Genomic DNA, 9,199 nt, shown 5'->3' on the forward strand with positions numbered 1-9,199 from the left:
CTAAACCTTGACCTTCCCCCATGGCAAATCAGTCCTAAATGACAATGGGCAAGAGTTGAGTACTTATCCCTGGGGTCTGGTTTTAACCTGTACAACTAGCCCCTGATGGTCAAAACTGCACATGCACAGCTTCCAATGATGACATCATCCTCATTGTACCCTATAAAACCAAAATCCCTGCTATAACTGGCGGCCATTTTTCTATCCGGAAAATGGGCCCCAACAGCACCCGAGTCCGCAAAGGAATAAAGGCTTCTCTGAATCCATCGAGGTCTGCTTCCCGTCCTTTTGCACTTACACTGAGCACTGCAGAGATTTTCAAAATTATCTTAGTGAGATCCAAACCAGTGAATGGGTTCAGGCCGCTTTAAGACTGATATGTCTGGAAAATGCTACCTTCTTTGGAAATCGCAGGTAGATTTCTAGGACACTAAATCAACTGTTGAGGACTTGGACCCACATGTACCCTCATTAACACACATAGGCAGGTGCTTCTCAACTTATAGTGGGATTCTATTCCCAAAAAACCATCCTAAGTTGAAAACATCTATAAGTCGAAAATGCATTTAATAAACCTAACCTGCTGAACATTGTAATTTAGCCCAGCCTACTTAAAAATCATCTAACACAAAGCCTGTTTTATACTACAGTGTTGAACATCCATGTAATTTATTGACTACTTACTGTACTGAAAGTGAAAAATGGAATGATTATATGGTTGCATCATGAAGTTGAAAACTTCTAAGGCAAACCATGCTGAAGTCTTGCTTCAGCGGCACATACACTAAAATCGGAACAATAATACAGAAATTAGCATGGCCTCTGTGTAAAGATGACATGCAAATTTGTGAAGCATTCCAAATTTTTTAGAATGAAACAGGCATTATTACCCCACATACATGCATGATTACACTCCTGGTGTGACTCAGCACCATGTACAGCCAGAGGAAAGAGAAGTTGTGCTCCATTTATATACACTGTGTCAAAATGTGTTCTACTGTCATGTATAACCAATTAGAACAAATAAAAAATTAATTTAAAAAATGCTGTGAAACATGCACTAATCTCCAAAATTTATAAAGGACTTACAAAACTTTACACCAAAAATACAAAATACCCCATCAATAAATGGGTAAAGGAACTGGACAGACACTTTACAGAAGATATACAGGTGATTAACAAATATATGAAAAAGTGTTCAACATCTCTAGTAATTAGAGAAATGCAAATTAAAGCCACCCTAAGAGTTCATATTACTCCAATTAGAATGGCTATTATCAAGAACACAAGCAATAATAGGTGTTGGCATGGATGTGGGGAAAAAGGCACATTTGTACATTGCTGGTGGAGTTGCAAATTGGTGCAGCTACTCTGGAAAGCAGTGTGGAGACTCCTCAGAAAACTTGAAATGGACCCACCTTTTCACCCAGTTATCCCACTCCTCAGTTTATAACCAAAGGACTTAAAATCAGCATACTACAGTAACACAGTCACATCAATGTTTATAGCAGCTCAATTCACAATAGCTAGATTGTGGAACCAACCTAGATGCCCTTCAACAGATGAATGACAAAGAAATTGTGGTATATATACACAATGGAATATTATTCAACTAAAATTATGTCATTTGCAGGTAAATGGATGGATGGAGAATATCATGCTAAGTGAAATAAGCCAATCCCAAAAAACCAAAGGCCAAATATTTTCCCTGGGGGGGTGGGGTTAAGAGAAGAATAGAGGAAATTTGGATTACATAGAGGGAAATGAAAGGGGGAGGGGGCAGGGGTATGAAAGATGGTGAAATGAGATAGACATCATTACCCTATGTATGTATATGATTACATGAATGGTATGAATCTACATCATGTACAACCATAGAAACAAAAAGTTGTACCCCATTTGTGTACAATGAATCAAAATGCAGTCTGTAAAAATAATTTTAAAAATTGCTGAAAACCATCAGTATACTCATGCACACACTAATCACATACTCTCAGGATGCCACACATAGACATCACAAAAGTTGTGGCTGAGGAAACTGTGAATTTCTCCAAGTTCTACACGTAGTTAGGTGGTGTTTTAAATTTGCATCACCTTCTGTAATTGTCCTTACATCTTTCAGGAGCTGGCTCCCCATAGCTCTTTCTCAATTTTTTTATTTGATAGAATTGATAGAATGCTCACTTCTTGAGAGTGGAGGCTGTCTTCTTCAACTCTGTATTTTCCCAAGTCCTCAGCCCAGTGCACCGCCAGGCAACCCCAATCAGGCTCTGGAGGAACTGGGGTCAGAGTCAGAGGCTGAGCTCAAGAAGATATCAAAGCATGAACATGGCGCCTGAATCGATTGATGGGCTCACCTAGAGGAGCAACCCTGGAGGGAGAAGCGGGGCCTGTGGGAGCTTACCTCACTCTCAGGAAGCATCCTCCAGGAAGGTGAGGTCTCACGATTTCCAACTTATCAGGATTTTCCTTCCAACCCTTGAACTTGTGTGCCGGTGGGGATCTTCCCCTGCCCGCTTTTCCATGGGTTCACCTCCACGGTTAGAGATGGACATCAAGCTTTCTTGCATTTGCTCTTTTGATGATTCAGTGCCCACTTCCAATCCATATTCAAAGTTATTGAAAATAATAACTCGGAAAAATGTAGTGCTTGGAGAATCTGGGGCCTTCCCGATCACTAGAAGCCACCAAAGCCTGACACTGGGAATGAATGTCAGGGTGTGTGGTTTTGCAAGGAGTGATGACTGAGAAATAATAACTTCTGCCCTCAGAACGTTTTGAGCTGAGTGATCCCCCTCCCAAATTATTCAGGAATCCCCTCCACTACTAAACAAACTTTTTATTCACTTCTCGTTTATTCTACATCTCCTGTGTAATCCTATCCAAGTCATCTCCACTCCAAATCTTGTAAAGTCCCCATCCCAATTCAATCCCCAGGTCTCATTAACAGCAGATGACCTGTTCACCTACTCACCGAGAAGATAGAGGCCACGGGAGCTGTGGTCCACCTGCCTACCCTCTTATCTACCTGTAAGTCTCCCTGAGACCTCACAGACCGCTCCTTTTTTTCCTCCTGCTTTCAGTTGTGAAACCTGAAGTCACAGCGTGTAGAGTACATCAGAGAATCCATACTGAGAAGAGACCCTAAGAATGTAAGGGATGTGGGAAAGCTTTAGGCAGAGGACACACCACAGCAACCTTGGAACGGTTCTGGGGGAGCGAAAACTGGGAGCGCAGCCGTTGTGGCAAAGCTTGTGGGCTTTATCTTTTAAGAAGTCTCAGAGCAATCACACTAGAGAAAAATCTCACAAACGCAGAGTATGGAGAAGCCTGCAGCTACGTACAGCTCAGCACTTAGCAGACACCAGTGCACAGGAGGGACCTTCCAAGATAATGTGTGAAAACAGAAGTTTGACATGAGACAAAAGCCAAGTCTAAATCCATGACTCTATGCTTCAAAATTTCAGGACTCACATAAATTTGAGGACTTGATAGTAATTTTGCCGGCTGTGTAAATAAACACTAGATTGGTATGTACTGAATATTGGCACCTCCATACGGAGTGCTTAAGAATAAGAGTCTCATAAAATAAATGATTGTGACTATGGTCTGAATATGTCCCCAAAAATCTACATGTTGAAAGTTCGTGGCTGTAGTGACAGTATTAAGAGGCAGACAGTGATTAGAAAGGCTTCACCCTCTAGCATGGAATTAGAGTCTGTACAAAAGGCTTTGGGGAGTGGGTTCCTTCTGCTCTCCCACCTTGTGAGCACATAGAGAAGCAGAGACTAGACCTATAGTCACTGTTGTCTTGGACTTTCCAGTCTCCAGAACAGTGAAAAATAAATTTTCATTGGTTATGAGCTACCCAGTCTCACATATGTTGTTACAACAGCACAAACAGACTAATACAGTCACTGAGGAGCTAACTTGTAACCACAGCATGCCCTTTAAGGCCTGGTGGAAATCCACAGGTTCCACAGTTGTTTCTGGGCTCCATTATTTACTGCCTGCCCTGCCATGTGCAGGTGACTCAGCTCTCATTCATTAATTCATTCAACTACTGCCTGAGGGTCTACTGGGTGCTAAGTGAACTAACCAAAGCTACAATTTAACCATCATAAAATGAGGGTTTGCTAATACTAAGTTACAGGTTTGTCTGGCTTCCATGCCTGACCAAACTCGACAGGGAATAATAAGTGTGAATTATCTTCCACTTTCCTTCCTGGCTTTTTGTAACCATGTTCCTTTTCTGTATATAAAAAAGAATGTCTCATAAACAGAACAAATTCCTAGTTGGATAATGAAGATCATCAATATAAATCCTAAATAAACTTCAAGGCATACCCTTCCACACTCACAATGAAGAACTGAGGCGCATAGTCTGGTTCAGCTAAATTCTCATTATATGTAAACCATCCCAGGGCAGCATCGACAAGGCCTGTCGGAAGATGACAAGCAGGATCCCTCAGGCTAGCGGGCTAGCAGTGTGGTTCCCAATGTGCCCTCCCTCCCTTCCTCGCTCAACAAATGTTTTCTTCTCCCCATTAACTCAGTCCGAGACTCAGTGCAAAGAACTGAGATCATTTTGAATTTCAAACAAACACACAGATGTGGGTGTGCGAATTGTTAATTGTCTTTATTTTTCTATTATTGGATTTATAGCAGCAGAAAAATAATCTTGGTGATGGGGCAGGGAGGAGGGAAGGAAAAGGAGAGGTAGTAGGGATGGAAATTGGCCAGATTATATTGCATATTGTATGAATATGCAATAACGAATTCCACAATTATGTGTAATTACAATGCACCAATAAAATTAAAATAAGGAAACTAAAAAGAGAAGAATATTGATAATGGACAAGTAAATCTGATGTTTTCTGGAGTTAAATTATAAACTCAGGATCTTCCTTTGCCCCCTATGTCCCTAAAGCCCTGTAGATCCCTAGCTCTGGGGGTTAAATGGAGTAAAGTCTCCAGAGGGGCTCGGCCCACCCTGGCCTCTGCTGGGATGGACTTCCTGGTGCTTGTCTCTCGACCTACACAGTCACTCATCACTGATGTCTACAAGTTTTCAGGGCCTTCAGTTGCTTATTGAAGGCATTCTGTCCCTTCTTAGACCTGACCCTCCTCTTTTGGTCCATCACCCCACTTATGGCACTTCTTAAGTACCTCTGCAAGGTTCTGGAACGCAGCCCCTTTCCCTGAACTGCAGAGGCACCCTATAAGTTAGCTCTGCTTAGTGTCTTTCTTCCAAACAGCTCACTCAGCTACTCTGAGCTCAAATGCATGCTGGAAGCAGATATCTCTACATGGTTATAAAAATGGAATTGTGTGCTTCGCCTTGGGATCCTACCAAACTTACCTGCGATTCCATCTTCCTTCCCTTCCTAGAACCTCCACCAGTCCTCCAGGTCTAAATCCCCTGGGGCTGCCCACCATCTCAAGGCAAGCTCTGTGTAGAAAAACTCACTTCCTCAACCATTCTCTTTTCCATCTGTTGTTGGTGCCAGAATCTAGCTCTTCAATAATTAATCCCTTTCTTACAAAGTCATTGCTATGGGCTTCCAGAGCCTACTTTGCAAGTCAAAAGTGAAAGCTCTGACATTTCTTCCTCTTTGCATTCCCATTATTACAGGAATCCCAACCTCCCTGGGGCAACAGAATGTCTCCCTCTCACAGGGGGAAGATTGTGTACCAAAAAACATGGAAGGAGGAGCTCTGATCAGTGTTTTGAAATACGATCTCACTACATATTACCCACACATGGTCTCTACATTGAAAAGTTCACAGGGTGAAATTTTCACTGAATAGTGAGTCAGGCCAATTGACCAGCTACAACAGAAATTGAAAAGATTGACTCTGTTTAGCAAAAATTGGTTTTGTAAGGCTATCCATAGATTCAGCTCTATCTCAGACACTTGTGGAATGAGGACAAGGGCACACAGAGAGGTTCTCAGCCACCAAGGAGACCGTGTTGCCTGCCAATGTGGTCCCTCCCAACGGCATAAGGGAGCCTCAGATTCATCCTAAAGGGAATTTCAACTCACACATCCACAATGTCTGTAAGGCATGGCTGAAGGGCTTCTTGACCAAAAGATTTTTCTTTTCTCCGATGTGCTACCATCCAGAGACCATGTTTAGGTTAAAGTCTTCGGAAGTTCTGAAACCAAACAATGTCATAAATACAAACCCTTCCTTGTCAGAGTAGAAAAAGTTTATTCCATCTAGAATCCAAACTGAAATGCACAGACTGTTTTTGGTCAACTCCTTTATTTAGTTCAGGCTTTAAGTAAGAGCAGTACTTATTTTCCATATTCATTGAATTTACAAGCTTGGTCAGAACGACAACAACAGAATACTGTGTAGCTATTGGAGAATGCCAGGCAATTACCTTTTCTCAGGAAAAGGAAGTGATTTAACTTCTAAGGATGAAGACAGCAACAACAACAACAACAAAAAAAGAGCGAAGGCTTGAGGATGATGTTTGGCCGGTCAGCCATTCTCTCCTGGGGCTTCGTAATGGAACCCGGGGAAGAAGATGGGCCAGTGGCAGTCTCTCTTGCCAGAGTGGAGGTGACTGTGTCTGTGGCAACAGGTTTGAGATAGCTGCTACGTTTTTGCTCTTTGCTTCATGCCTTTCAGGCTGCCTTTGATTCTTGCCAATTCCCAAGTGTGATCGTCTCGACTCTCATGAATGCTGTGAGTGCCCAAGAAATTACCCTTTGATTAAATTTGTCAGCTATTTTTCAGTTACTTGCAACCCGGAACTTGAGCAAATCAGACACTGGAAAGGCTTATTTCTCTTCTTTTCCCTGTTGTTACCAGCATATCAGAGTCACGTGAGCTCTCCGCCAGGCTCGCTCTCTTCCTTGTTTTGGCATAGGTGCAGCGTTGTTTGTGATGGCTGAGTCTAGCCTCCCGCCTCCTGATGTGTCTAGGCTCCCTCATTCAGATGACTGGTGCCCGTGGTCTCAGGCTGGGACTGTCTGGACAGAAGACCTACATCTCTGTGTCTCTGTACCGATTAAAAATAAATGCTAAAACCAAGGTTCACTAAAGCCCAAACCCAGAGCAGCAGACAATACCCAACTTTCAACTTGACCAGGAAGAAAGTCACAACCTAGCTGATTCCTAACAGCACCCCAGCATGAACGGGGTATTGGACTTTGCCTTTAGACGGGGTCACAGATTCCCACATACCACCAATGCTTTTCCTCATCTTTCTCCTAATAGAACTCAGTTCCCAAGCCTTTGAAACTGGTATCAGTATGTCATGTGGAAAGTCTGATGAGCTCAGTCAAGGGAGAATCCTTGCCTAGCGGTTCCATCTGAGTCCGGGCAGCTTCTCACAGGCCTCTGTTCACCTCGCTCCAGAGCAAGTCCAGAGACTAAGGTTTCCACACATCCATCCGTGCACCTCAGCCTGTGGACACCTGAGCAGTGTTTGCTGGGAGAAAGCTGCAATCCTAGTTTTCCCTTTCCAACCTATCCTCTGAACACCCTCCCTAAGTTATCTGGTTCTCTAAGTTTGTGATCCCTGTTTGCTCATTGAGGGGAGGAGTGCTTTACAGATCAGAACTCATTCCTGACTGAAAAGTATCTGTCACTTATTTCTCAGAGAGGCTGGAGAAGTCTCACTTGTCAGGGAAGTACAAGTCCTGTCTCCTTGAAGCAAACTAGCACTCGGAGAACTATTTCTAGCAGTCCATCACCTCTTTCTATATAAAATAAAATATACAAGTACCACCAAACATTCATATTCCCAAGCATTCACTCAGCCAACTTCTAGAACAGAACTGTCCCTCTGGAGAAGACAAGCATGAAAAAATCACCACCAGCAGCAGCAGCATCCGAAAGAAATAAAGGCCCTTCCTTCCTTTTCTTCCTGAGTCATCGATTTATCTAGCAATACATCTACAATCAAGCCTGAAAATACTAAGACCAAATTAGATTGTTGTGTCGTGGGCATGTATAAATATGTAACAACAAACCCTAACATTATGTCCAACTCTAATGCACCAATAAAAAACATTTAAATAAAAGATAAAATCAACTCAAACCCGAAAACCAGTGACCTTCTGCTACACAGATTAGGGTATTTCAAACTTGGAGTCATTGTTAATTCATTCATTAAATGTCTCTTAATTCACACATATTTTAATTTTTTCATATTTTTTGTGTTCCAATACATGTGGGGATATATATGAGTTTTAAAACTCATAAGATATCTCTAATTGCTCCATTAAATCATTGCTTTGACAATTATTCTTTCAAAAAACTCTCCAAATGCAGAATGGGACATATTTATACTAAAAAAGAACATTTAACTGTGCATACACACACAGACATATATATATATATATTTGTGTATATATGTATTATATGTATATATATTAAAGATTTCTCCTCTCTCTTAAAGGAATCCAACTTTTTCCAAAAATCCCAGAAGACACTAGGAGCCCTTTGGTGCCAACCAGAGTAGCAGTGACAGCAGAGAAGAGTATCTGTACACACTCAGCTCACACCAACTCACACCAACATGCAAGCGTGTGCTCTTTGCTCATCTCTTCCTGACTCCCCAGTCCCCACTTGGATAATCAGTCACGATGGGTCATTTACCACACAGAAATCTGAAAGTGCTACACATCAAGGCACTTTTTTTCCCCAGAGAGCCAGTTGTTAACCTTGTTGTTAACCTTTAGCAGCACACCACTGCCTTCTGCCCCAACCCCTGATCCCACACACTAGTGGAATCCAACTGCAGTGGGAAGGGGAGGCTGAAGGAAGACAGAGGCAGAGGGACAAGGCAGACCACGCATGGAGGGACTTGCAGTGGCCAAGGTTTGACTCACTTTTCAGGTGAGCATTATGCACTGGACTGAACTGATTTTAATAAGTAAATAAACAAAACCTGCAGCGTCTGCTCAGGGTGTGAGAAGGGAGAGTTGGCTGTATCCCCCTCGAGGATCGTGATTGTAAGAAGAGTTCATTTACACCTGGCGGATAGGTCTCCGAAAACCCTTTCCTCTGTCCCCACAGCATCTAGCTGAGGCTGAGCCACAGAGAGCTCACAAAAGCCCACCAGCTCCCACAATCATACCCAGGCTGCTGCATGGTCTGTGGTTAATCCCTTGCCTCTTGGGGCTCCTCATTCTCTTCTGTAAAAAGGTGGTTGATGCAGTTGGGTTATTCTCCCTCT

At 42.7% G+C, this 9,199-nt stretch overlaps 1 non-coding gene across 1 annotated transcript; it reads left to right on the forward strand.

Annotated features, from left to right (window-relative positions):
- The first annotated feature begins 764 nt into the window (after nt 1–764).
- LOC124963794 (U6 spliceosomal RNA) lies at nt 765–867 on the forward strand. The gene has a single exon (XR_007104828.1). It is a non-coding gene; the product is annotated as a U6 spliceosomal RNA (small nuclear RNA).
- Nucleotides 868–9,199: the final 8,332 nt, after the last annotated feature.

This window comes from Sciurus carolinensis, chromosome 13 (genome assembly GCF_902686445.1).
Source record: "Sciurus carolinensis chromosome 13, mSciCar1.2, whole genome shotgun sequence".
In the NCBI taxonomy this organism is placed as follows: domain Eukaryota; kingdom Metazoa; phylum Chordata; class Mammalia; order Rodentia; family Sciuridae; genus Sciurus; species Sciurus carolinensis.